Genomic DNA, 27,633 nt, shown 5'->3' with positions numbered 1-27,633 from the left:
CTTTAAGGGGAAGAAAAAAAAATTGTAACATGAACAGTATCAGGAAGCCAGTAAAGCTGCACTATTCAGTAACAGTTGTAAGGACCTTATGGCAGGAAGACCAGAAAGGAGCATGTACTGTAGCAGGAGTCAACATTTATCCAAGTGACCTCAATGCTGATCTCCTGATGCCATAAAGAAGAAAGCAGCAATAATGATTAAAAAAAATAACAAATCAATGAACGAATAAATCGATGAACAAAATACTAACCAACTTGTATGCCTGCATTCTAAAAAGTGATGCATTTTGCAATCCATATATGACTCAGAAGGAACTCTCCTATATTCACATTTACATTTATCGCATTTGGAAGATGCTGTTATCCAGAGCGACTTACAGAAATGGCTCTATCTATGAACACATCCTGATACTGGTTCACAAAGTCATGGCCTGAGAATGCCATCAGTCTAAAACTCTTTGCTTTTGTTGAAGTCCAGCATCATTCCTACGTCTGGACTCACGTATTCAAGCCAAGTGTGAAGAAAAGCTTTTTTTTTGTTTGTTTGTTTTTTCATTAACCAGGTTCTCCCTATCAAGGATGCATTCAGCTCTATTCCACATGTACATATTTTGTTTTGTGAGAGTGGAGTGGAAACTCATTTTTAACTGAGTAACAAAGAGGGTTTTTTTTTCTCACCACATTTCTTTCATGCTAATAATTTTCTCCTTCTCTGTCGCAAAAACAAGAACTAAGAGGGTAGAGAGAATAATGATGCTTCACCACACTACTGTTTCATTTACATAAATGATTATATTGCAATTTCACACTTATTTGCATGGGCTTTTGTGGTTTTATTATGAAAGTCATATGTTATTTTTGGTGGCACTGCCCAAGCAATTTAGAAAGAAAGAGAAAAAAGAGGGGGAGAGCGAGAGAAATGAAAGGGCTTAGTTTGTCGTATATATTGTCTGAGTCTTGTGCCCTACATTGTAAATTTCTATTTAACCCGTTGAACGGATTGTAGAGCTTTGATGTATTTTGGATTAATCACATTTCTATTTGAAGCTCTTCTGATATCCCTGTGTAAGTGTAATTTGCATGTCATTAATCAAATTAGCATTAGAGTTGAGAAATTGCTTATTTGATATATAAATTATAAATGCAAGCTTGCTGGAATGATGTCCATTTAACCCAGAAATATGCATTTTTATAGCCTTAATTAATGATGCTGCAGGTCTTCTACGCAGGTATAAAAAGGAACTTGAAATGAGGTTGGAAAATGTAATGCTCAACACTAAACTATTTATCCCAGTGTTCCCAGAGATTGTTTCTTTTTTATAGGATTATCATACCAAATTCAGAATTTGTTTCTTCTCGTTTGAAATAACTATCTGTAATATAATGACAGTTTCTATTTTGAGTCTATTGGGAAGAAAATGGCATTAATTGTTTCCTTAATGATAAAATCATATGGCTGTCATTATTTACTTAATTGAATAAAAAGTGTTACTTGCATGATAACACATTAATGAACACACAGTCAGCAGACTGGCAATCAGAATTGTTTGTGTTGTGATGTGTGTCTTGTGTAAGAGGGAAACAGAAAGCAAGCGCATGCACATAATTGGTTTTAAACATGTATACTATTGTTTGTTTAGATCAACACATCTCAAGTAAAAAAATTAAATGTGTGATACCTAACTCTCATTTATACACATCATTTAAATTATTTATTGAGCCGTGTCAATCTAAAACGATAGTGTACATGTTAAATCTATAATATACATATATGTGTGTGTGTGTGTGTGTGTGTGTGTGTGTGTGTGTGTGTGTGTGTGTGTGTGTGTGTGTGTGTGTGTGTGTGTGTTTGTTTAACATGATCATTAGCTGACCTCCTACTATGTACTATGCATTACCCCTACAACCTGCCTTAACAGCCCACATAAGCAATGACTGCCTAATGGCTGTGTGTGTGTGTGTGTGTGTGTGTGTGTGTGTGTGTGTGTGTGTGTGTGTGTGTGTGTGTGTGTGTGTGTGTGTGTGCGCGCACGCATGTGTTTGTAGAGGGGGGGCTGCAGTTGGCTTTGAAGAATGGTACTGAAGGCCTGCTGAGATTAAAAGGTGGCTTCTGCATTTCCATTATTCATCTACTGCTCTGCATTTTGTTTTCAAATAAAAAATAAAGATGCATTGACCTCAAAAGCAAATTGAGGGACAGAAGCAGGAGGAAAAACCACCATAAGGAACAGATTTTGCATTTATGTATTTCATTATCAGTTTTGGATTTACAATAGGGTTCATCTCTCTCTCTCTCTCTCTCTCTCTCTCTCTCTCTCTCTCTCTCTCTCTCTCTCTCTCTCTCTCTCTCACTTTAACATGTTATTTGAGTATGTATGTTATTCAGAAATGTGTGACGATGCCAGGAGTGCAGTTGCATCATGGGGTAAGCTCAGTCCTGTGTTGCCTCACTCAAAGGTGGACACACCTCTTTCACTCTACCAGAATAAAGCTGTGCAATGTCAGGCCTTATCTAAATGCAGATATCTAACACGAGACACTTCTGTTTCACATCACACACTTGGAAGTAAGTGTTGCATCAGACTTGTCTTTATTGAACACTAAAAAACTCATCTCATGTCTCCAAACACTGCAACTGAATCCTGACATGACCATAAAAAGATCTTTTCTTCTTCCTTTAATGAGTACTAGCAGTTAGAGTAGTAATTCTGTAGAGACTCTTAAGTAATTTTCAGATTTAACTCACCTCTAATGGAAAAGGTGAGAAAAACAGGTGCACCGCTTCCCATCTTGTAATCTATCTTATCTCTGAAGTCCTGACCAAGAACACTTTATGGTAATGAATGGGTTATTACTGACGTTGCCACATTTCAATGGAGGATATTAATATCTGTCAAGCTTGCACACTCCAACTTCATTTATTCAGCTAGCCTTTAGATTTAATTATGTCTCTAGTGTTCCCCCAGCAAGCTTGCACCAATTATTCAATAAAACAATGAAGAATTCATTTACACCTGTTGTTAAATCGATTTTTTTTTTCTGTAGCAAGAAAAAAGCCATCTCTGCACATGATTATTAATGACAAGTTTTATGCCACATCCATGTAGATATATGGTTCTGTGTTGTAGAAAATTTGCTCGGTGACTATACAGGACAAATGAGGAACATTTACACAGAGCTGTGAGAAGACAAAAGAGCAGTGAGCAATTGTTGTGTGAATATTAGTATTTGATTTAAATTGATGATGCTAGTTTACTGGTCGTGATTGTGCATTTTTAGGTAAGCAGATTTTTTTTCTAATAGTATAATTGTTACGTATCATTTAGACACATTTTCTTTGTTAGGAGAGAGGAGGAGTTTTCTGAATAAAGATGGAGGAGGAGGAAAAAACAAAGCAGACTGGGGGAAGCGTGGGAGAGGGAGGTCCAGAATAATCCTTATTCCCAGTAGATGGTTGATGCAGGGAAAATTGTGCCAGTAAATTGTTGCCTTGAAATCATTACCTTATCCAAGTCAGTGTGAAAGTGTGTTCTGTAAGATATTTTGATCAAGGCAGAAAAAAAAAACTACTAATACAGGTGAATTCTACATTGTTACCATTACACATATGCATATTAATCTAGATATAGACATAATAATAATAATAATAATAATAATAATAATAATAATAATAATAATAATAATAATAATAGTACACATACAACCAGAATGATAGATTATGTCTATTCATTCTTTATGTAAAAAGACTAACTAGACTTAACAAATACCACAACTGCTGACAGATTTCTTAATTAAGGGTGTCTTGAAATTGTGGGTAGTTTACGTTTATGCTATTGGAAAACCTACTCATGTTCCGGATTCTCTTTTGCTTCATGTTGTGACCTTGCTTTTATATAATCCACTGTGTATTACCTTCTCTGTATATTCACGTTGTAAGAAAGCTCATCTTTAAGAAGTTTTGGCTCTGAGACTTTTTATTTGCACAGCTATACCACTTAACTGGCCTATCCCTGAGCCCAAGGGAGAGATTTAGCTTCACTGGGAAAATCTAATATATATTTTTTTTTCAAATAGATATCAAATAAAAACCACTGGACAACCTTTGTGTCTCTGTGCCATGGAAGATGATACAATGCTGACCCTTAAGTCCAGGGCTAAATGTTTTGATTTAGAGCAGAGCTTCGTATATAGCTTCCACATAAACTGGTAGTGCGGGGCTGTGTAGACAGAAAGAAAATGAGTGTGTAGTCATAAGCTGCTTCATTATAAAAATGAGCACTGTAGTCATTAATTTTGTTAGGTTTTCTCCCTACTATTGTATTCATATCCAGTAATAGGTGGTAATAATTCTTTTTTGCCTCATGGTGCAATACACACATGCAGCCTGAGGCTGGGGTTTTAAGTTTTATGATGAATAAAAGATAAAAGAGTTCAATAAAGTAATTAACCGCATAGATAGATAGATAGATAGATAGATAGATAGATAGATAGATAGATAGATAGATAGATAGATAGATAGATAGATAGATAGATAGATAGATAGATAGATCATCTCTTTTTTATTCATATTTAATTGTTATATTTTGCTGTAAACAAAAAACATCTGACTCGACATTAACACCATTAAACTTCAGCCACCCCCCACCTCACCCCCATCCCTAACGACTCACAAGCATTGAGATTAGGATTTCTCATAATCTCTACACAGACAAAGACCGAATATTATTTTTTTTTTGTTAATGATAACATCACAATAGAAGCCTGATTATTTTTTCCACTCTACTTTTGTAGATGGCTGATATGAGGGATTAAGGCATTCGGGCTTGTGTGTATTCCAGCTGATAACGAGGGAAAAATGTGTAGCTGTGGCAGAAAATCAAACCTTGTTTTGCGTCCATGAACTGCAGAAATGATGGGGCTCTCGGGGGACTTCAGAACTGATCCTGATTATTTATCTACTGAGGAAGAAAGCTCCAAAATATTGTGTGCATGACATGCACATTACTTCTTAAATAATCGCTTCATCAGTTAAAGGTTTTAATGCTATGGGTGATCGTGTGTGCATGTGTGCAGGTTTTTGCTAAGTAATTAAAAATTGTAAAAGAAGTGAAAGGAAGCGAAAGAGAGATGGAGAGAATGTGGAAGAGAGGAAAAATTAGGTGTGAGCAAAGATCGTGCAGGTCAGTCAGCTCTTAGTGGGGGGTTGTGCTATGAGCAGATGTATGGTGCCAATCTCTCACTAGTGGACATATGGGCCTGTTCCGAAACCCATGCCAGCACTAGCACACTATAGTGGGCCGGTTCAGAGGGATAAAATAAGAGAGAATGAAGGCCGGGTCCATTCCTCCTGTCTCGCTCTTCTGGGCATGAAGCCAAAAGCACTGAAGCCGGAAGGTCCTGGGGCTCAGCCTGGACCTGTGGACAAGGCAGGGCCAAGGTTTCCTCTTTTCTTCAGCCCAGGTTATATTTACATCTCAGTATCTACTGTGTCCACCTGAGGTGCAGGAATGTCCTCCACTCAGTCAGTTTCTTCCTGCTGATAGGTGTTTGTAACTTTAGATGTACCTGTATATCAGGACAGTGTAAGGGAATGAACCGGTGACACAAGGAAAGCACCTGTGAGACATCTATGATGCAATTTTCCCTTCATACCAGATGTAGGTGACTTATTTAAAGTCTACAGTATTTTAGTCTACAGTAACACCGTGTAAGCATGTGTCAGAAAGCCTGCTTATGTGTGATAGCAGGATATGAGGTAGCATCGTTTCACTGTTGTAAGAATAGAACATCCCTGGATCATTGCTGCTTTAAACACAGCGGCCCTGAGGTTCTGCTTCCGCCATGGCTGGCTTTAAGTGCGCTCTCATCTCGTTCACAATACAGTCTGTTATTTCATCTTCTTCAGATTCTGGGTTTATTCCTCCACTGCCAGGCAGCCGCTTGAGACCCCGCCATACTTAAATATCTCAGAATTTTCTCCTCTCCTCTCCTCTCCTCTCCTCGCCTCTTTTCTGCTCATTGTCAGCAATCTGTTGTGTTTTTCCCTCCCTGTGGCTGTTCTTGAGTTGAATTGGAAATAATAACCTTAGTGAAAGGCTACTTCTGGAAAACCTCCCTCGATAAGAGTCTGAGCTGGTTAAGATATTATAGTGGATGCTCACAGATGTAACACTGGAGCAGGAGCTGTCCATTATAAAAAGCGCACGAGAAGTTTGAGCCGAACTTCAGACTGGCTTCTTCGTCATTTTACATAGACTTTCCTTTAAAAGCTGAGAGTCCATAAAATAAATAAATAAATAAATAAATAAATAAATAAATAAATAAATAAATAAATAAATAAAAAAGCCAAGACCATTTTCTCACACTCTTCCTCTTCTCTGCCGTGCTCCCTCCCTTTTTATGGTCGCCATTTGACTAAACCTCATTGCTGCCTTAACAAGAGGTTTTATGGAGCTGGAAGTTATTAAACACATAAAATTACTTCTAAGCACTACACCCGAGATGTCAGAGAGAGGGAGGGAGGAGAAGGAAAGAAATATTAGAGCAGGTGTAAATAATAGGAAAGAAAGAGAGAACAGAAAACAAAAAGACAAAAATATATCAGAGGTTTAGAAGCAAATAGATAAGGATGGTGTAGAGATTATACGACAGAGTCATCATACTTTTTAGTTCTAATTGGCAAATTGTAGTAGCTAGCCCCACCTTTGTTGCATGGTTGAAAACACTTTCAAGTAACACACTGTTTTGACACATGCCTCCTGTCTTTTTCATCATCTGTGCAAGACTACAGTCTATATTACAGACGGCGCTATTAAATTTTGATGAACTGCTTTCTGTCTGAACAGGATGGCAGCTGGCAGCTATCATCTATGTGAGTTTAAAGTTTCTTTTGACCTCATATATCATGCATACTGATGTAAAGATGTTTCATTTTTTCCCCTTCAAGCTATAAAAGGTGACTGTAAATCTGCACATGCACAGATTGACAGCTTATCCTAATACTCATTGTTTACGAAACACATCTTCCTCAACATGATGCTTGATAGAACACAATAGTTCAAATCAAATGAGCCTTTTCTTTGAGCTAAATCATGTTTCTTTTGATTTGTAGCTGCTTTTTTAAGTGCATAATGAGTCCAGTAGAGAGAAGCAGCTGCATGATCAGATAGACACTTGTGCAGGAAGTAAAGTGTTAGGGTAGTGAGGCTGTTGCTTTTCTAATAGAGACATCTTGTGGACATCATTGTGTGTTACACCTGGAAAATAGGCTTCAAACATAGGCTTCAAACACATACACCCTTACTCCATAGTCTTCTATATATTCATGTAGGCTGTACTGATTTAACATTGTTTTGATGCATAGAGCTAAATCATTCACGACCTGTAAACATATTTCAATTCATGTGCAATTTACTGATATCTATCATGTTATGGATATTATTTGTTGTCATATTTACATAATAACCTATAGACATTACTGAAAAACCCCAAAATGCCAAAGGAAAGAAGGAAGGACAATTTCAGATATATGTAAGGGTGTGTTAATAGTAGGAAGTGAAGAGATATTTAATATACTGTACATAGTAATACTCCATGTGTATCTGTAGAAGCATCACATCATGATAATGCTCTTGTTATAAGCTAGAGAGAGTAGAAATTCGGAGAATTTCCACTTTTTCTCCCTTAATATGAATATTTTTATGCCATGTATGATGGATAGCTCTTCACTAACGTAATACCTTTATCCTGGGATTAAACTTTCCCTGACACTGCAAGGTGAATGGGGCCTTGTTCATTTTTGATGGCTAATTAATACTCATTAATTCACAGTGACATACTGTCCCCTCTAGATGAAGAGGTGCTCAGGCAGGATTTTCTAGAGTAGACTGGATAAAAACAGATTATCATTATGCTTAGCTATTAGCACTATTACCTTATTACAGTTCTGTGTGTATTTTTTAATGAGTGCTAGAAACTGATACAAACAACTTAATCTGTGGGGTTGATTTATATTCTGAGTTGAGCTTGTTTTGGTCTGGGGAATTTGTATACTTTAGAGTGGACTTGGTAACAGTTTTGGGCTTTGTGTCAGCTTGGGGCTTTGACTGGGAGTTTGTAAAAAAAAAAAAAAAAATTTTCTTTTTCCTTTTTGATGCACAGAGAAACAGCAAAGTAATTCCTCTGGGAAAAGAAGGACTTATTGTCATGATGCATGAATGAGGCCAACTAACTAAAGTAAACGCTTGTCCCTTGAAAGGTTAATAGTGTTCGCTCTTGATCTTGGCTTGGTTTTGGCTTTCCTTGGACTCGTTGAAATTGTCGTGGATTTGAGATTTGATAATGGAACTAATATATATATATATATATATATATATATATATATATATATATATATATATATATATATATATATATGTTTACTTTCACATATGTTTTCTAAAAGAACTATGCCTATATATAAAACAAGAAGAAGAAAAAGCATTTTTAAAGTCCAAACATTTCCAGCAGATGGCGTTATCTGTCTTTACTATGACGAATGCATGCAGTGTGTAGAAAGAAGAGCACATTAACAGTAATGGGCTATCAGATAGCAATGCAGGGCTCTGTGTTTGAGATTAGAAATAGTACAGTGTTATAAAAGCTATTCTGGGTTCATACACAGATGCTCAGTGTCCACATGTCCACTACTACAGTCAAGATTTTTGTCATTTTACCTTTTCACTCTGGGGTTATTATTAGGCAGCTAAATATCAGGATAATGTTAAAATAAAATAAAAAAATAAACCTCATCAAATGCTTGAACATTTGTGGTGAAATGAGTGTTTTGGGAAATCTAGTCTAACACATTACATTGAATACATGCAGGTATAGTAAGTTATAAGTAGTGAATTCTGAAAGGATTAAGTGTTAAACTGTATTCAGAAGATAACTGTTTATTGCCTATTCTATACATGATATAGAACAGAAGAAATTTGGACAAACAATAGTGAATAAGCATTATCCCTGTTATTAGCGCACCTGGTGCTGTTCGGTGGAGCCTGCAATTAGCAAAAATATAATTATTCCAGCAAATTGACATCTTTACAAGAAGCTTTTGAAGACGAGGATTGGCTGGAAAAAAAAAATCTCTGAGATGATAATAACCAAAAACAAAACATGGTCTTGTTCTCTAATGAGGTGCATGATTATTTATAAATAATCAGAGAATGAAAGACAGCACATTTTACCTTTATATGTCTGCGTGCTGCCCATATGTGTGTATCTCTGTGGAGCATTACATGCAGAGTGTGCTGCTATCTAAGTGCGAACAGTAGTGCAGCTGGCGAACAGAAAGAGCTTGCAGAAAGGCAAGCGTTCACAGCTTAACTCCCTGGAGTTACCACGTCGGCTGCATTTATTTCCATTATTAATTAAACTCATTAGTGTCTCTCTGGTAAAGCTTTGCTCTGAGTCTTCATGCTGAGAGACAGCGAGCGTGAGAGAGAAGCCTTTCTTGTTGCTTAATTCCTTTTCTGTTGCACTTCTTCAGCTTCTATGCTTTTCTTGCATCGGCGCTGAAGCGAGGCCTTCTTCTCCGTCTTATGGTAGCCGAGGTTAAATTTAAACCACAGCAAATCCGTACTTTGATGTCCACCAGTGTTTTCTGTTTTCATGCTGTGGTTCAATTTAGAACTAAAAAAAAGAAAAGAAAAGAAAAGAAAAGGTAACAGAGATGTCTGTTAATAGAAATACATTTTAACCAAAATAGAAAACGTAGAATTCTGATATGTTGTTCAAGAATTCTGATTTATTTCAGAGGTTACCTAAAGATTGAGAATGTTCTAATAAAATGTATTTTTAATGGAAATAGATTTTTCTCAAATAAATGTAAACTAGATGTACAGTAATTGTAAGCCAAAGTTGGCTGTTTTAATAATCTCAATTTAGGGTCCTCACAAGGATATAAAAACAAACGCGTGTGTGTGTGTGTGTGTGTGTGTGTGTGTGTGTGTGTGTGTGTGTGTGTGTGTGTGTGTGTGTGTGTGTGTGCGTACGTATGTGTATTTGTGTCTGTTTTTTTTTCATGCCAGTGTGTGCATCTATTTGCCTGCAGTTTCATAACCACCTCTAAACAGGAGCAGTGCAAATGAATCAGATGAACATACTCAGTGTGAGAGCCCAAATGTTCCTCAATAACTGTTTGACACTTAATTAAAACTTTCATCAGCACCACAGGAGGAGCAGATCAGTTTATTTCAGGGTTACACCTTAATTATACAATATACTCCAAATCATGTTTCTACCTAATGAGGAGCAGGACGAGAGTTTAAATTAAAACATGCTGTAGATTGATATGAGTGGCTCTGTTTTAAACCGTGAACCCTTCTTTGCCTATACACTTTATATATATATATATATATATATATATATATATATATATATATATATATATATATATATATATATATATATAATTTTTTTTCCAATCATCATGCTGCTGTGCTAACTGTGATCATAAGGGTGAGAAATGATGAGAATTATTTTGTTGGCTGATCTGATGCCTTTGAGCTGCCTGTTGGATTACAGTGTATTATGCTGGCAGATATTCATTATCTTGTCTGTCTTAGAGTGTTGACTGATGGATTGCGTGTGAGATTTTTTGGAGGGAGGTTCATGCAAGCATTGGACTGCAGAGGGGCCGGTTTTTGACTGATGATGCCCAGAACCGGTTAGAGTCCTCTGTTGTCTACTTTTCTGGCAAACTCCTTTTTAGTCACAGCTGTTGTTCTGTTTTCATTTGCACAAGGCGGTTGATTCATAGTGGTTGAGAGCGCAACATCTAGAATGGAAATGAGGAAGAAATATTCACTTGAGTAAATGGGAAGAGCACGATGCTAATGCTGCCAACTGTGTTTGTGGAGGTTTCAAGCCATATCTTGCTCAATCAGATGATGACCATGCGGCCCACTAGTCAGTATTTCCCTTTAATAACTTCTGTAATTCTTAGATTATCAGGCAGCTCCAGAAGCCTATTCCACTGCCTAAATGACCTTTACTTTTTAATGACTGGGCTATAAGCTGACTTTTAAGGAGCCTTTCTGAGGTTTTCTCTGCGGGACTTGCCCTGTTCCGAGTGATGTAGTACCCATCTCTATTGAAAAGTTTGTTTCACCTTTTCTTGCTTTGAGGCCTAGAGCGTGACCATTCAACATCTTTTGTTTGGCTCAGCTTTATGATAAAAAGGAGTGTTTGGCCAATCTTTCTAAAAAGTATACATGGATAAGAAGCATGTTACAAATAGACTGTTAGTAAGTCACCTGCTCTGTTCTGAACACAGTCACTGCTTCTTCAGAAAGTGTCTGATACTACCATGCTTGAATGCTCCAGCATTATGACATGGTTATGAAATAATGGCATCCGGCTCGTGCCATACTGCCAGCAATGAAATGAATAAATGAGTGACAAATGGTGATCTGCATGCTTTTTCTTTCTATAAGAATAGTGGGCAATAAAAATCCTCATCAGTCCTAGCCATTACCATGCAAGTAAACAATGCACATTTCTTGCATATGAACCTCTAAATTAGCTCTGCTGTGCTATTTATGGGGAAGGAAAATAACGGCACATTTCGGTTGGCATAAAACCTCTCTAAATCTGGCCATGAGCACTTACCATACTTTATTACGCCTGCTGCCTATCACAAATTCCTCTTCATTCTCTGTGTTTTTTCCTTCAGTTCAGTCCATCTAACACGGCATGTTTGCTGTGTTGTGTTGTGTTGTGTTATCTTGGCAATATGTAGATGTCCGTGTCTTCTTAATAAGAGGTCATGAGCAGAGTGAAACATTAAGCTGGCAAATTTTTAGCACCCCAAATTGCTGTCCCTTCTGATAACTGCCTAAGCAGATGCTTTCTTTATTCAAGACCCTATATGGTTTAAACCTACAGATGCATGAGAAAATTTGCCTCTTTCATTGGCAGAGTGGGTGGCTCAAATGGTAAAGGCTCTGGAAGCCCAAGAATCAATCTTAACAAAGTTAAGTTATGCTGTCTTAATATATTCTGAGTTTTTGTAACTTCATATATTTAACATAGTATTTAGGGTGTTTTTGTGTCTGTTTCACTATATCTTTGCTACACAAATGATTTTGTATTTGATATTTATGACTTATAAATAAGAAATATCTTATCTATATGACTTAGAAATATCTGTTTACATGCCATTTGCCATTTAATACTGATTTGATATCAAATATATTTCTCTTATCATAATGTGCATGTCCTTTATACAAGGTTTTAATCATTGCTGTCTTTTTAAAAATCACACCTGGTATTAATACCGTACATTAGTATAATTAGTATACATTGGTAATACCTGAGTATACTTCTTATAGTAAATAAGGGATTATTTTTCTGGTAATTGTGAAGCAGGATTTAATGTTATTTGGAAATTTTGGGGGAAAATAACAAGTCTTTTTAGCTGATCTAACAGGTCGGAGGAATAGACTCTACATCATCTTTCACTGGTAGATCTTCTTATTAATGAAGTCCTTAGACAGTGGCAAAACATAAATTTCCAGCTCATAGCACACCCTACAGTGTTTTTGGGTCTTGAAGTAAAACTGAAGTATAAAGCCTCCTCTTATAATGTTTCCACTGCCAGGAAGTTGATGGGCCAAACCAGACGGTGTCAACTTTGCTGAGACAGACACGCCAGCATCAGCAAAATGCCACCACACCATGCCTAAACATTGTTCAGTGATGTAAAGTCATTGAAAGCCTGTGCATCTCATGCCTTGGGCTGTTAAAGTGCTTACCTGCAGTTTCCATATTCTTAAAAAAATCAATTCCATCAAGTATAATGTCCACTTTCTAGTTTGAATATAAAATAGCTTGCAGTCATCCCAAGCAACTCTGTAATGGAAGCCGTGTGTCTTTAGCTGACTTCTATACAGTAGTGTAATGCACACTGCAGAAAATGGGGCATATCTGCTGTCATCTGCACTGGTATTATCTTCACTGCACCATGATCTTTACTGTACGTAATCATGATATTCATTTCCAGCAAGACTGAGGATTCTCAGATCCTTTTTTGCCCCCGTGATCCTGCATGCATCACAGGCTGATGTTTCACCTTAGCTGCTGCATCTCATCATGGCCCAGATCTTCCCCTGAAGAACAGAAGTAATAACCGTGAAACAGTCCCCCACCGATATGCGGCAGAAGATTAAGAGTGTTAATATGCTGTGCTTTTCGCGGGTTTTTACACCCTCACACACACACACACACACACACACACACACACACACACACACACACACACACACACACACACACACACACACACACACACAGAGTCTGCACCCTCAGGCTTTCTCTCTTTCCTTCAGCTGTACTCTGCATGAACTAATGACAGCTCTCAATGACATAGTGTTAACTCTGGGCCAGGCTAAATGCACTAAACGCTCGTCTGTCACAGCATGACCTCACACATACACACACACACACACACGCATTGTATACGCACACACATACATACAGGCTGAGAAAGGCTTTACTCAATAAAGACTTTTTTCTTCGCTCACAAAACTGTGACCTGCCCTGCAGACACATGCAGTTATAGTCACGTTAGAGAATCTGTAAACCTATCATGGTATTTTATTTCAATGCTTCGAGTCTCTTTGTTTATTGGAGCGCATGGATAATGGTGTGGCATCATCATATGCTTACCATCACAGCTGTACATTTGTATTCAAAAATTATATCCTATGTTTTGCTTAGTCGTACAGGGTTAAATAAATTTGTTGGGCTCTAATGTGTTATAACCTGGACTTCTTTGAACCTGTCAACCTCAGTTCCCGTTGATGCTCAGTGAGCTAGGAAGAAACGTTCCACTAACCGAAAGATAATTGAAAATCAAAAAAGACTTTGTTAATTTGATTAGGCAGTGCCTGAGCTCAAATTGTTCTTCATCAAATGAGGTTCTATTAGGACACAGCAATTAAACCAGGTTGGCACACATTCACACACATGCAGAGCACAGTGCTGGGGCTGTAATTGCTGAGGGTAAGAGTGAAGAGTATGGGCTGTTCAGTGGGGGTCTGACAGGGCAGTGAGCATGGCCATTATACTAAGAACATCATCTAAATTGTACTTCAAGTGCATACACAATGAGAGCACGGTGAGTTTTACTGTTTTCATTGTTAAGGATATTGCAAACATTTGTTAAAGATTCTTTCGATTATAGGCTACTGGGGAATAAGTAAGATGAGAAAGCAGGAATCAGGCAACAAAATGGATATAATTGGGACGTGGGCTTCTTTTTGTTTTGCACAAAACACACACAATGACACAAGGTATTTAGAATGAAATATATATAATCAAAATGATCCCGGATGCATATCTGAGTGTGTTTAGCTTAGCTTCACTGTGGTTTCATTTATTATTTAATATTGTTTACACGTAACAGATACAATTAGATTGAAACAGGCAAGGTTCAAGGTACTATAACAAAACTGAATTCTCTTATACCAAAATAATTTGCCAACAGTTAAATATATACTTAAGGTTAGACATTAAGCAGATAAATTGGAAGATTTTAACATGACAAAGAAAACAGAAATCATAAAGACTCACCAGTGTTGGAAAACATACAGTCTATTACAAAGTCATGACAACAGCAATCTTCCAACCCTTCACCATATCACTGATAAAGCAAAGTTTTATCTATTTATTATTAACTCTTGTTGATTAACCTGAAAATGGACTTTTTTTCAGAAATGTTAACACCATAAATAAACTGCATTAAAATAAACCTATAATTTGAGTAACAGAGCCATACTGACTGTAATATAAGTGTCTTTAACTACTTTTCTGCTGATATGTGTGGCTGTCACTGCATCAGTGGCATGTAGGGATCCATCTTGTTGCCACACACACTCACACACACACACACACACACACACACACACACACACACACACACACACACACACACACACACACACACACACACACACAGTCTGCTAGGTAATTAAGATGAAGATTAAGAAGAAATTGCATGAATTGTAATGCTTTTGTTTCCATGGCCAATGCCATCTCCCACAATTCTGCCAGTTGGATATTTCATTAAAAGGAGGAAGCTGGTTGACCAGGACTATTACAGTGGGCTGTTTTTCTCCTTTTCACTATTTGCCATCACCTTCACAACTCAAACCATCCATCTTAGCTCCCCAACTCAGCTACGATTCCCCTGGATTCTGTGGAGCTAATTGTGCAGAAACACAGTGGGAAGGGCCTCTAGCATTAAGCCCTGTGCTTGAATGTAGGAGGAGGAGAGAAAAAATTGTTACCAGTGAAGGATGTACCACACTTTGTTATGTAGAAAACTAGATGAATGAGGACAAAATAAGCTAAAATTCAAGTATTCCCAAAGGAGAGACACCAGCCGATTGAGGACAATCCACCACAGACATCATGCATTTGTTCTGCTTCATTTGGCAGGCTTCCTCATTCCATCTACTCTTAGATGAACACTAGAAGAGCATTGGAAAGTGTTACTCATCAGTGATTTTGTAGCTGCTCCTAAATTTGCTGCTTTACAGGATTGCATACCTGGTTTACCTGATGAGAAATGGCCCAAAAATCTGCCTTTTAGTTTTGATTTTGGTTTGAAACAAGTCATCCATCTTGGGGCATAGAATCTAAGAAGTAATTGCAGTTGAGTAACTCAAATCAAATCAGCCACAGGTCAAACATGCCAGATATCTAAATGATAATTTGTTCTTTGTTCCCAAACTGAAATGTGATTGATGATTAATTATTACTCATGATTGAAAAAATCAAGGAAGAAATCATCATGCAGGATTTAATTATAACTCCACTGAGAAACACCGAGACACTGTCCGAAAGCTTAACCTGCATATTCAAACATTATGATGGAAAATTTGACCATTTATACTTTTGCAGTAACCAAACTATTAGGCTGAGCTACAGTATATGAGTAATCACAGCAGACTGACTTTTTATATAGCTGTGTGTGTTAAACTGTCTACCAAATGCGATTTTGCAGTCTAGACAAGGTTATACTCTGCATCGTAGTATATTATATATAAACAACAATCTGATTTCTCAGCATTCATTTGCAGGAACATCTGACAGAATACATACATACCAGGCTACCACACTTATAAGGTTTGAAGTAGTATATTTGAGGAGGCAATTAAAACCTTGCCTGTAATATTAGTTTAAATAAGACATATTGTATAGAGGTGACCTGTCTTTATCTGATGTTCTACTTGTGTTGATGCTTCTGGCCACTCAGAGATAATTTCCCAGTAGGTTTCTTTAATGGTATAGTTGAAGTGCAATGGGCAATTAAAAGTACTTTTGCACTTTCTTTAGATACTTCTTGCCTTTACTTCACAGATCTTCCCTCAGAAATAGAATCTTTTATTCCTGTTATAACCTTTCTTTTATATTAGTAGTTTTATGGTAGTGGTTGTTTTGCATGGTAACAAAGGTAACTATTTGCAATAGTCACTGTATTATGTCTGAATGATATCTTTACATTTTTTCCCCTTCTTACTCAACTCTGTTACTGCGCGTATTAGAGAACGTATCGGAGCTTTGTTTTTTTTCTGGCTGTTTGTGACCGGTGTCTCAGATGGCCTGAGTGCAAATGGTCTATGTGGTTCAATGGCATGCTTTCTTGGTTAAACAATCAAGCAGCACTCAATGGTATATCCATTAAGATGTAAAATGGCTTGAAAGATACTCCTTAGTGTTTGGGAGGAATATTTGCAGGAAGGCCCAAATCAATGGTCCTTTACAGTCCACTGAGGCCATTGTCCAAGTGCGATTGGAAATCTTTGGGAGAGTATTGGATGGCTAGAGGAAAGAGCGAGAGATGCATCACAGATAGTAAACTGCATGGAGGCAGAACAAATGAATTGCTCTTGTGAAGAATGTAAGCCCACATAGTCCTGTTTGCCTCTGGCTATTATCAAGTGACATAGCCAATGATTGTGTGTCCATTCCTTTTCTTAACAGTATCCCAAATAAATGCCAGCCTGAAGCCTGCCAGCCGATCGTTAGCTGGCTCTTCTGGGATAGGAGCCCAGCCTTAGGCTGTCTCTCATCTCAGCCTGTGCCAAAGGCACCGGCTGTGCCAGCTTTGCAGAGGAGGACCTGTCACTGGGGGTCACTGACTGCTGTGAGACTTCCAAGGTCATGGTGGAACATGCTTGCCAATGTTCACCCTTTACCTTCACTTTCCCCTAGTCACCTGTACCTCTTACACAACTCCAATTTCAATGTGAGATAAAAAGTGGAGCATTTAAATAAAATAGAACTCAATAACTGTGCATAAAGTCTCTAGTTATTCAAGCAGAAAGGATTTTATGCACCCTCAAGGACTCTGTAGGATATCTAATATCTATGCTACTTGTCCTGGATAACTGCTGAAAGTTCTTAACTGCTGAAAGGTCTCTGGTTAACATTTTCTTATATAATTAGGCTATTTGTTTAGAAAATCCAAAAAGATTGAGATCTTATACGGGAAAATATTCTTCTATCATCTTTTTTTGAAATCTACAAGGTAACCTGCACACTTTAATAATTGGGTTAATAATAGAGTCTTTAATAATTGGGTTTCATAATGTCAAAGCTAAATATTTGAGTAAACTCTGAGGCAATGTAAGCATTTTATTTGGATTTGGGGACAGACACTTCTGTGGATTATGCTAGATTTCTGTGTTTTGACTGAATAATGATATGGTCATACTGCATCTGAGCTGCTTCCTCTGTTATTGGCAGAGCTTCAAAGGGCTTGAGAAAACTTTGCATCTCAGAGGTCAGAGCACTTCACTGCTCATGTGTAGTGGATATGGATATGTGTGGCTTTGAAATAAAAACTAGTCACACTTCCTAATCCAGATCTTTCTGCTGGCCCGTGTGATTCAAAGGAACTTGATAAGGTGGGCATGAGACAGCCTGGAAATCCTCAGAGGTCAGAGGAATTTAAAGGGGGGAAAAAGGGCCTTGTAAAATTTTGCTTCGAGCTTATATGATGAAGACGTTGATGGTGTATGGGAAACCGATGGGATGCTTCTCCCACTCAAATGATCTGTCTCTCTAAATTGTAGCACTTTTCAAAATTTATTGTTCAATTTACTTTTGTACCCTTGATGATGATCAATAGAAACAGCTTTGTTCGCAGTGAGGATGTTTTCTCATCATTTTCTATTAGAATCTGATGGAGTGGGAGAAAGTCAAACCACAAAGCAATTATCCTGAACTGTAAAAAATCCCAAATAATCATATAGACAATACTATTTAATTCTCAATACATCTAATATCCACAGATCTTTTTTTTATAATCAAATACATGTATTGATATTGAATGAAATGAATGCTTAAATGGTTATATACATATCGCTCTTGTTACTGATGTCTTGACAATGTAGTTTTAATAGCTACTGTATATTTCTGTTATTAGACTTTCATTTATTCAATTCAATTCATTTAATATCTTTTTTATTTTCCATTGCAATTCATAAATCCTGATTATGCTACCTATTTTACAGATCCTACATCTTGTATCTTTTTCCCCAGAAGAGTTTCATGGTTGCATGCTGCATTTTTTGCACCTTAAAAAATAACCTTGCTGTTTCCTTCTCATTTTTTCTAGGTTTCTAAATGTAACGAATTTTCTAAAAATAATTTTAATATGAACAATTTAAATATTGTTGAAATTAAACTTTGAATAATATTGCAGCCAATAGATACAAATGATACTACAGCAAAAACCACAATTTATTGCTCATGTTATTCAGCATTCTGGAGCAAGGAGATCCACCTTAGAAAAAAAATGAGAGTAAAGCAAGAACACAAAGAAAGTCTGAGTGAGAAATACCTCACGTTCTTGATCACACATTACAGCAATGCATGCACACCCTTACGCACTAACACATGCACATGCAGTATTTATATGGCGAGTGTACTTAATGGGGTCATTTATTACTTTAGATAGTAAAATGTGGCTATAAAACTACAAAAGTGCCAGCCTTTCCAAAGAACATTGCTTCTGTTGCATTTCTGGACATTGGCCTCTTAAAAATATATAAATAAATAAAATCAACTTTTATGTGCACTGCTGCTGATGTGCAGTATGCTCGATAATGTATGGCGGAGCGCGGGTGGAATTAAGGAGGTATAATGCTTACTGACTGCAAACACCTCCGGCCACAGTGACTGCTGCTTATTCTAATTGATTTCTCATTCTGTATGTAACACACACCATGATAAGGAGCGCAGAATGAGGATTATAGGTTACATTTACATGGTAGTGTTCAAACTGGCAAATTCCTGTGTATCAGTCATGACCTTTTATTGACTGTTATACCTTGTGTGCTGCATTAGTGTAAAGTATTTAGGTGGAGATATTAAGAATAATAAATGAGTATTGCTCTCATAAACCTGGAACTTCAATTCTATCCACCACAAAGCCCCACTCACAAAGAATCACTCCCCATCCCTCTCTCTCTCTCTCTCTCTCTCTCTCTCTCTCTCTCTCTCTCTCTCTCTCTCTCTCTATCTATCTATCTATCTATCTATCTATCTATCTATCTATCTATCTCTCTCCAACACATCTCACCCAAATCAATAGTTCATTAGTTAACAGAAAAAAGTGCTTCTGCTGGTTACTACTCACCAGCCCAAGGCTGCTCAAGTCATAGGTCAGGGTGTAACTGACCCATGAGGCCCTTTCTGAGGATTGCATTCACAGTCGAGTTTGTTCCTCCCCTCCCCATGCAGCTGATTGTAATTTAATTCAATAGGTTTTATGAACTTTTTATGAATACCTTTGACACAGCATTTACACCCAGCGATGAGTACAATATCCTGTGCAATAAAGGTACACTCATCTAAAATACAACACTAAACAAATAATGCAAGTGGACATATATGAGAAGCTAAATTAATAATTGAAGGTCTTTGATTAAATCAATATTATTTGTTTATGCTTCTATAGTTTTACCAGACATGTCCCAGGAACTGTTATATGACCTCTCCTTAGAGATCTCTGTAGTCTTCAGGATGTTAAATGTTCAGGTGAAAAAGAAATAAAAGTAGAGTGGCCTTAAGCCAAGCCTGGAGTCTTCTTTTTATCTTTTATTCAAACCCTACTGGAAGTATCACTGTAGAACAGCGAGATGAATCAAGAAATAAGGTAGATGAAGCTCCAACATCAAGACCAAGCACATCTGACACCAGAACTGATGCCATTATTGATCAGCGCTTAAAGACAGTGGCTGACAAATTAAAGGAAAAAACAATGCCTATGTTACACCATGGGAAGATGTTTCTTAAAATAGACTCTCTGGTGACAAAAAGGTATTGCCCCTAACGCTGTCCCATGCATGTGGCATTCAGTTGATCTCGTTCTTCTACAGGAACCTGAGAAACGTATTGTTTTGCAGACACGTGAAGTCACACCCCTGTCAACTGATAAATCATGAGTGGTTAAAGAAACTAAAGGAACTTTATAGACATAGATTACAGAGTGAATATACCAATGTATGTCCTAACGTGATTTATTACTCTAACATTGCCATTTACCTTGAAGCAATCTTTTTGATTTATTAAAAAAAATGAACATGTTGAATATTATACATTTCAGTTATGCTGTAGAACTTCCAAAAGAAAAAGTTAATTCTAGATACAGCTATAAGTAACGTTTTATCCATATCTTTTGCGGTCAACACATGACACATTTACATTGAACTCCATATGGTAGCTTATAAACCAAGTTCCAATTAGTCAGTGTTTCACAGCAGTTGCATGTAATTTACATAAAGTCAGCTCTCTCTTCTCTCGTTTTCTCTTCACTCAGTACCACAGTCGCCTTGTAGTAGTTCTTAATTTGTGTGAGAATTTAGATTGTGAGTTCACGTTCATTGTGCACTAAACAATATCTTGACAGGATAGCTCATCACATTATATATCATATATATCCGAGGTTAATCTTATCCTCATATTTTAAACAGAGACACTGTCATACCTGACTGTCTTCTGGCCAATAACCGAAATAAGGCTTATTTTATGTATCTTAGAAAAAGCTAATGTAAACTGATCTGTACTTTGCATGAAAAGAGTTTTGTTTTTATCCCATGCTGCTTTTACTATTGCTTGGTATTAACATTAAGGATCTGTAAATATCACTGGTCTTGGTTTCTTCATTTTGACTCTCCAGAATGATGAATTCTTTCAAATTTCACATGCTTGCCTGAAAGCAAAGATTTTTTGCACAGTTGTAATGTAATTAGATCCCTCTTTTCTTTCAGTAATTCAGGGAAGCTTAAGATTAGGCTGATAATAATAATGTGATTCCAAAGTGATTATACAATTTTATAGTCTAGTAAGTTTAAAACTTTAAATGTACCATAAAAAAAATTCTGCCTGTCCTCGCTTTAGTATTTTGGCTTTGCGTTGTCAGACTTAACCTCACATACAGAATGTACTGCAGCCATGAACAAGGTATATATACTGTCTATATAAAGTACACAGTCGTCTTATAAACAAGAGTGTGAGCATTTTTTTTCCTTTAGTGGAAATTTTGATGTATGCTACAGCAAGACTCAATGATTCTTTTTTGTTTTGTTTTGTTTACCCTACTAGCACAATCATCTATGTAGTTCAAGAGGGTAATAATCTCAAATAACCCCTGATAGCAAAAACTATGCATTTTAAATCACTTTGACGTAATATGTACCTTGTTGTGGTTGATGAGTAATTGGTGTAATTGCTATAAAAGCTGTTTCCTTGTGACCATGCAGGCTGAGAGAACGTGTTGCTTTATGTGGCTCTAGTGAATCATGGTGCAGACGAGACGAGATCTCCCAGCCCCTGTGCTAAATCATAATCCCCTGACCGTGCCTGTCCTTTGGGCAAGTTAACCCCATTGGTAAATCACTGTCATTTGTCATCAACTGACATAAGCTGCCACGGATGATTACGACAGTGTCATGTCCATGATACAATTATGTGGGCTTTATGACTGAGTGAGTCAAGTTTAGTGTTAGCCGTCCATTCCTCTCCTCTTCGACCACACCATACATCGATCGCTCTCTCTTATACTCTATCAATCAAGATTATCCCTCTGGTGCCAGTGGCTTGAGATGAGCAGCACCTCAGACCCACTTGAATGAGTACAGAGAGATACAATTAATATTAAAAAGAGCATTTATCTGGGTTCGACTGGCTTGCAGTCTGTGTTGAGAACCTGTCCTGTGAAAAATCGTTATCATGTAGTTAATCTGTAAAACAGATCTATATTAATTATTAGCTGTTTAGTAGCAGTTTTTTTTTTCTTTCTGCCTGTACGGTTATTGCAATATCAGAATTTTGTGCTGCCAAAATATTATTGTATCGAAACTGAAAAGCACTCTACTGGATCAAAGATACAAATGATCAGATATTTTGTTTGATATCAGTACAAAGTTCTATCTTAAAAATAAAATAAATAAATAAATAAATGAATAAATCCCAAATATTTATGTAACATGTTCTGAAACAGCTCCAGAGTGCCTGGTTTGATCCTGATCTGTCTGTGTGGAGTTCTACATGTTGTGCATGTGGGTCTCATCCTGGGTTTCCTCTCAGCTCCCGATAGCGTTTTTAATAGGTGGGTTAGCTTCACTAAATTGTCCCTAAGAGTGAATGTGTGTTTATGGTGTCCTGTGGTATACTGTCCAGGGTGTAAACCCAGTGTTCCTAGTACAAGCTCAGGTTTTGCAAGACTTTGACCGGGATAAAGAGCTTACTGCGGTTGAAAGAATGTTAGGTTTTCATTATGAAGATGCTTTAAATTAATTCAGTGTAAAAGTCGTTCCTGTCATTAGCACAGAATTGCCTCTGTTGCCCCTGTGATGCATAATAAATATATAATAATTACGTTTGCTAGTTAGAAATAAAAACACAGGGTTAGCTAGTTAGAAATAAAAACATTGCCCACATGGTGTATGTTGGAGAGCATGTTTGTACAAGCACATGTTTGTGTGCATGTGTGTGTGTGTGTGTGTGTGTGTGTGTGTGAGAGAGAGAGAGAGAGAGAGAGAGAGAGAGAGAGAGAGAGAGAGAGAGAGCTAAGTAAGGCAATGTGCAATGTGTTTGCTTACACAAAATGTTTCAGCAATTTGCATTTGCTTACACAAAATGTTACAGCAATGCTACACTTTTTGATGTCAATATCTGCCACAACAATATTGTTGAAGTTGCTTTTCCAGCATCTCAGCAAGGTAAAATAAGACTTTTTCTTGCAAAGATTTATATTGTATATCCACTAACGTAGAAGGTCTGCTGCTGCTTGCAAAAATAGAAATATGAGTTCCTCCAGGGAAGAGCTCAAGGGAAGCTTTATGTTTTATTTACAATAAGCAAGCAATACATTTCATTGGGGGGTATGGGGCATCTGGGGTTGAGGACTGGGGTGGGATGAGAGGAGGAGCCTGGAACCGCTGAGAAAAGGAAAGTATCAGTTGATATAAATAAAACAAGCAATTTGATGAAAATGCTGTAGAATGGGAATATCGGCAGTGCTGAGCTGGTGGATAGAGCTCTGCTCAGCCTTGTTTCCATAAGCCTTACTTGCTTTGATAGTTTGAGCACCCCAGTGGCCAGGCAATGCATTGGCTGCAGAGTTGAACATACATTTACTCTTCCCCTCTGGTATCAAGTATGAGAGTCAGCAAGCGACCAATATCTGAGAAGAGCAACATGTTTTATTTACCTCCATTTAAAGCAAATTCCCTTTGCTGCTGCAGCAGTTATCCTGATGCTGCATTCACATATTGTGTTATTTTTCTCTCCGTTTTTGCAGTGATTCATTTATGTAAGATATCGAGAGGGCTGACAGAAATACAAAGATGAAAATATATAAAGTAGAATTGAATGCTGTTTTGTTTGTGGCTGCATTTTGATCCACTTTATGCTAGTAAAGAAGTGAAGTACGATACAAGCCTTAGGGAAGAGGAATATGTAGATAATTCTGAATGTAGATTTCTATTCTACTGGACAGATCTGTGTGGAGTTCATTCACTTTCCTTAAGTTGTTCCACGCTGACATGGTACTTTTCAAACTCTGAAGTGAATGTTCCTCTGTTACAGGCTTGTGGACTGAATTAAAACCATCAAGCCTAGTTCACATTTTTTTTACTAGCAGTGCATGTTAAAGCTAAAATCTTGCTAAAATCAAATCTTTAAAAAGTCCATATTTCACATATCACATGCGAGCTGCATTTTGAAAACGTCCACTTTTCGAATGGGCTGGCAGCTATTTAAATACATACGAACATGCAATTTCTACCCATCACATCTGTTCTCTGAGATTGGTTTTAAATAAAGGCCCCACAACCCATCTGTCTAAACATTCAGAATGTATGGCATAGTTTAAACGGGTCTTGTTAAGAGACCATCAGCCGATCAGGCTTCTCTGACTAGAAGCTTGAAAGGTAGGCATGAACCGAGCCGATCAAGAGTAGACTAGACGTAGCATTTTTGGGGGTGAAAGGAGACAGCTTTCAGATAGGCCAGAGCCTTGCTGATTGACGGGTGTAATTAAGGTGCTGGCACTGATGTGATATATTTCATTTAACGTGACCAGGTCTGCCACCAGTTCTCCCCCCAACTCCAAATGAACGGCACCCATCTCCCCTGTCTTACATCAGTACCAGGCCCACGGCCATGACAGACGCCATCACCCCCTGGACAGCTGTTTGGAACACTGGTTATCCTCAGTTGATATCCTTCACTTGTCAGGCCACAATTTGCCATTCAGTTTAGCAAAAAGGCCCTTCCCACCCCCCCAATCTCCCCCAGTACTCCATCCATCCCCTTAGGACTTTACACACCCAATCTTCTACCTCTGTATCAGCACAGTGTGTGGAACAGAGGAGAAAAATGGATAAGAAAAAGGGAGGAAAGCAGACATATCGATTTATCTGAAAGGCTCACTCAAACACCAGGATGTCTGCTGACTTCAGCACTTCCCTGCTTGAGACGAAATAGCAGAGGATTAACAACTTCTGAAACTGACCCAAAAGCCTGTGCTTCAGATCGCCTTAGGATCAGCTAATCTAGAAATGGCCTTGTGAAGAGGTAGAAGGGGTGGTTCTCTGTGATTTATGTTGTACAGTGTATTTTTCTTGTGTACAAGAGACACTCAAACCAGACACTCAAATTTCATGCACGTTACTTTATTGTTGTTGCATGCTAAATCAAAGAGAGAATTTCTGCAGGTGTCATTTAAAGCCATTCATTTAAGGTGACCATGTCTGCCACCAGTTCAGTTAGATGTAGTCGTTTCTTAACCACACAGAAATGACCAAACAAACAAACAAACAAACAAACAAACAAACAAACAAATAAATAAATAAATAAATAAATAACTCAATAAATCCTAAAAATCATAATGCATTTTGTTATAAATAAATGCCTGCGTTTGGTACACACTCTGCATTAAGTATAAATAAGTGTAACTGAAACCTCTTGAGTCTAACATTTTTAGTTTCTCTTTGACAAAGCATTTGAAGAGTAAGCAAGGGTTACAGAAGCAAGTGGAAAAAAAAACAACAATCAAAAATCTAAATAATTGTTGAGGTGTATAGATTTAGAGTACCAGCTATGTAATTGTGAAAATGAATTGTGAAATCAATTTCTCTGCATACTATCCAACCCCTATGTGAGCTTATAACGCATGTGTTAAGCCTATAACTCTGACAGATTTGCACCAAACGTCTGAAATTAGACTCAGTGCTTAGAGAGGCAGCTCACATTAGAGTGTTATTTGGCGGCTGTGCAAAACTAATTACTGAAGGAAAAGAATCGTTAATTATTTAGCATAGACCACACATTCAGCTTGGTAAACAAATTACCCGTAAAATACTATATGCAAAACAACAAGACTCTGAAATCACATGAAGTTAGAACTGCTTTTGTAAAGGACAGGTTAAAGGAGCATCATGCTTGACATTTGTCAAGATTAGGTCTCTGAGGAGTTGAGAAAAAAAAAAACACTTTCCCACCCAAAGCTTTAGCCACAGAACCTACTGTTTCGTTGTTCAACTCAATTTAGCATGCTAGCTACTGTAGAGTCTGTATTACTGTGTACTGTCATGACATACAGTAACTTTTCAAGTGCACTTTGTCATTCAACAGCTTTTTGCATGGCACGTTATAGTATAATGCTATAAACACATGACCTCTGGTTGATGGTGAATTATGATAATGGTCAAGGCTGTCTTTGCTCTTCTGTTTTTTTTTTCTAATGATTTTTTGACCTTTTAAGTCATAGTATTAGCATCATTACATCATTACAGTAATAGCATCACATGCAAAATACAACTCAATACACTTTTGGACAAGAGTGTCCTTAACTGTCCTATTTTACATTGTAATGAAAAATAAAACCTTTATTATGTATAGCAAACCATTCAGACAAGTCAAAGCTTTATACAGATTGAATTTATATATCTGTCTAGGGGGAAAAATTGATTTTCCTTGTATCTGGCCTTACTGCCAAAGCCATGCAGTCAGTACCTTCTCTGACCAATCAGATTAGGGAATTCAACAGTGAATGTGCATGAAGTAAAATAAGAGAATAAGGAAAAAGTGTGTGAATTTCACATTTGTGAAAGATAGTCAGTGTGCTCTAAATGTGACTCACTTGATAAAGACTATTAGAAATGTCTTCCCAAATGGAGCCCATGTAATGTAATGATAAAAGTAAAGACCTTGAACTGGTTGACTGGAAATGCGCACGTTACCATTACATATAAAGATTTTGTGAATTACAGCATCTGCATCCATGGTGCCATGGCACAGATACACAGATACAAGTCCAGAATAAATCATTACACTTGCTTACAGTGAAGCTGAGTTACTGTAAGTGAATCTGAAAAGTTTGTCCATTTTAAATTCCACATTATGTTAAAAAGTATGGCCGAAATATGTTGTATTAGTTACACAGTGTTGAAAGTTTTTGCTCCACTGAGCATAAATTAAAGCACTAAGCCACAAGAGGGCATGTGGTACACTGATTTTTACCATGGGTAAGAGTGGGCAGAAGGGTGGACAGGACAGGCTGTGGAGTAAAAACAAACAAACAAACAAACAAACAAACAAACAAACAAACAAATAAATAAATAAATAAATAAATAAATAAATACAGTGTTCTAAAATTATTATTATTATTATTATTATTATTATTATTATTATTATTATTAATTCATGTCTACCACACAACGTAACCTGTTAACAGTAAGCTTTGTTTGCTATGAAATTTAATAGGCAAAGATTGGAATATCTCATGAACAGAACAGTGGCTTAAGTGTAATGATCACATTGGTTTAATCCCTGAACATTAATACAGAAATACATTATTGTGATGTGGTCAGAGGTTTGCACATATTCAGAATCATACACTAGTTTTGAGCATGATAGCAGTTCAACACTTGACACTAACCACTTTGTAGAAGTTTGACTTTACATTGAATATCTTTGAAATGCCAATCTGTGCGGCAACACAAATAACCTTGCTCGTGTTCGTACCTATATTCCTCCTTTGCAGTTCTATTGAGATAATTATGTGTTGCTG

At 37.2% G+C, this 27,633-nt stretch overlaps 1 protein-coding gene across 6 annotated transcripts in view; it reads left to right on the top strand.

The window, feature by feature from the left end:
* The window catches only part of rbfox3a (RNA binding fox-1 homolog 3a), a 323,538-nt gene that overhangs the window by 110,388 nt on the left and 185,517 nt on the right, over nt 1–27,633 (top strand). The window contains exon 4 of one of the 6 annotated variants that reach the window (XM_027177416.2): nt 6,845–6,870. The exons of the other annotated variants lie outside the window; for them this stretch is intronic. The gene's annotated coding sequence lies outside the window, so the exon portion shown is untranslated. The remainder of the gene's footprint in view (nt 1–6,844; nt 6,871–27,633) is intronic. 6 annotated transcript variants of the gene reach the window in all.

This window comes from Tachysurus fulvidraco, chromosome 8, assembly GCF_022655615.1.
Source record: "Tachysurus fulvidraco isolate hzauxx_2018 chromosome 8, HZAU_PFXX_2.0, whole genome shotgun sequence".
Classification (NCBI taxonomy): Eukaryota; Metazoa; Chordata; class Actinopteri; order Siluriformes; family Bagridae; genus Tachysurus; species Tachysurus fulvidraco.
Note: the sequence above shows the minus strand (reverse complement) of the source record. Positions and strands in the feature narration are given on the sequence as shown.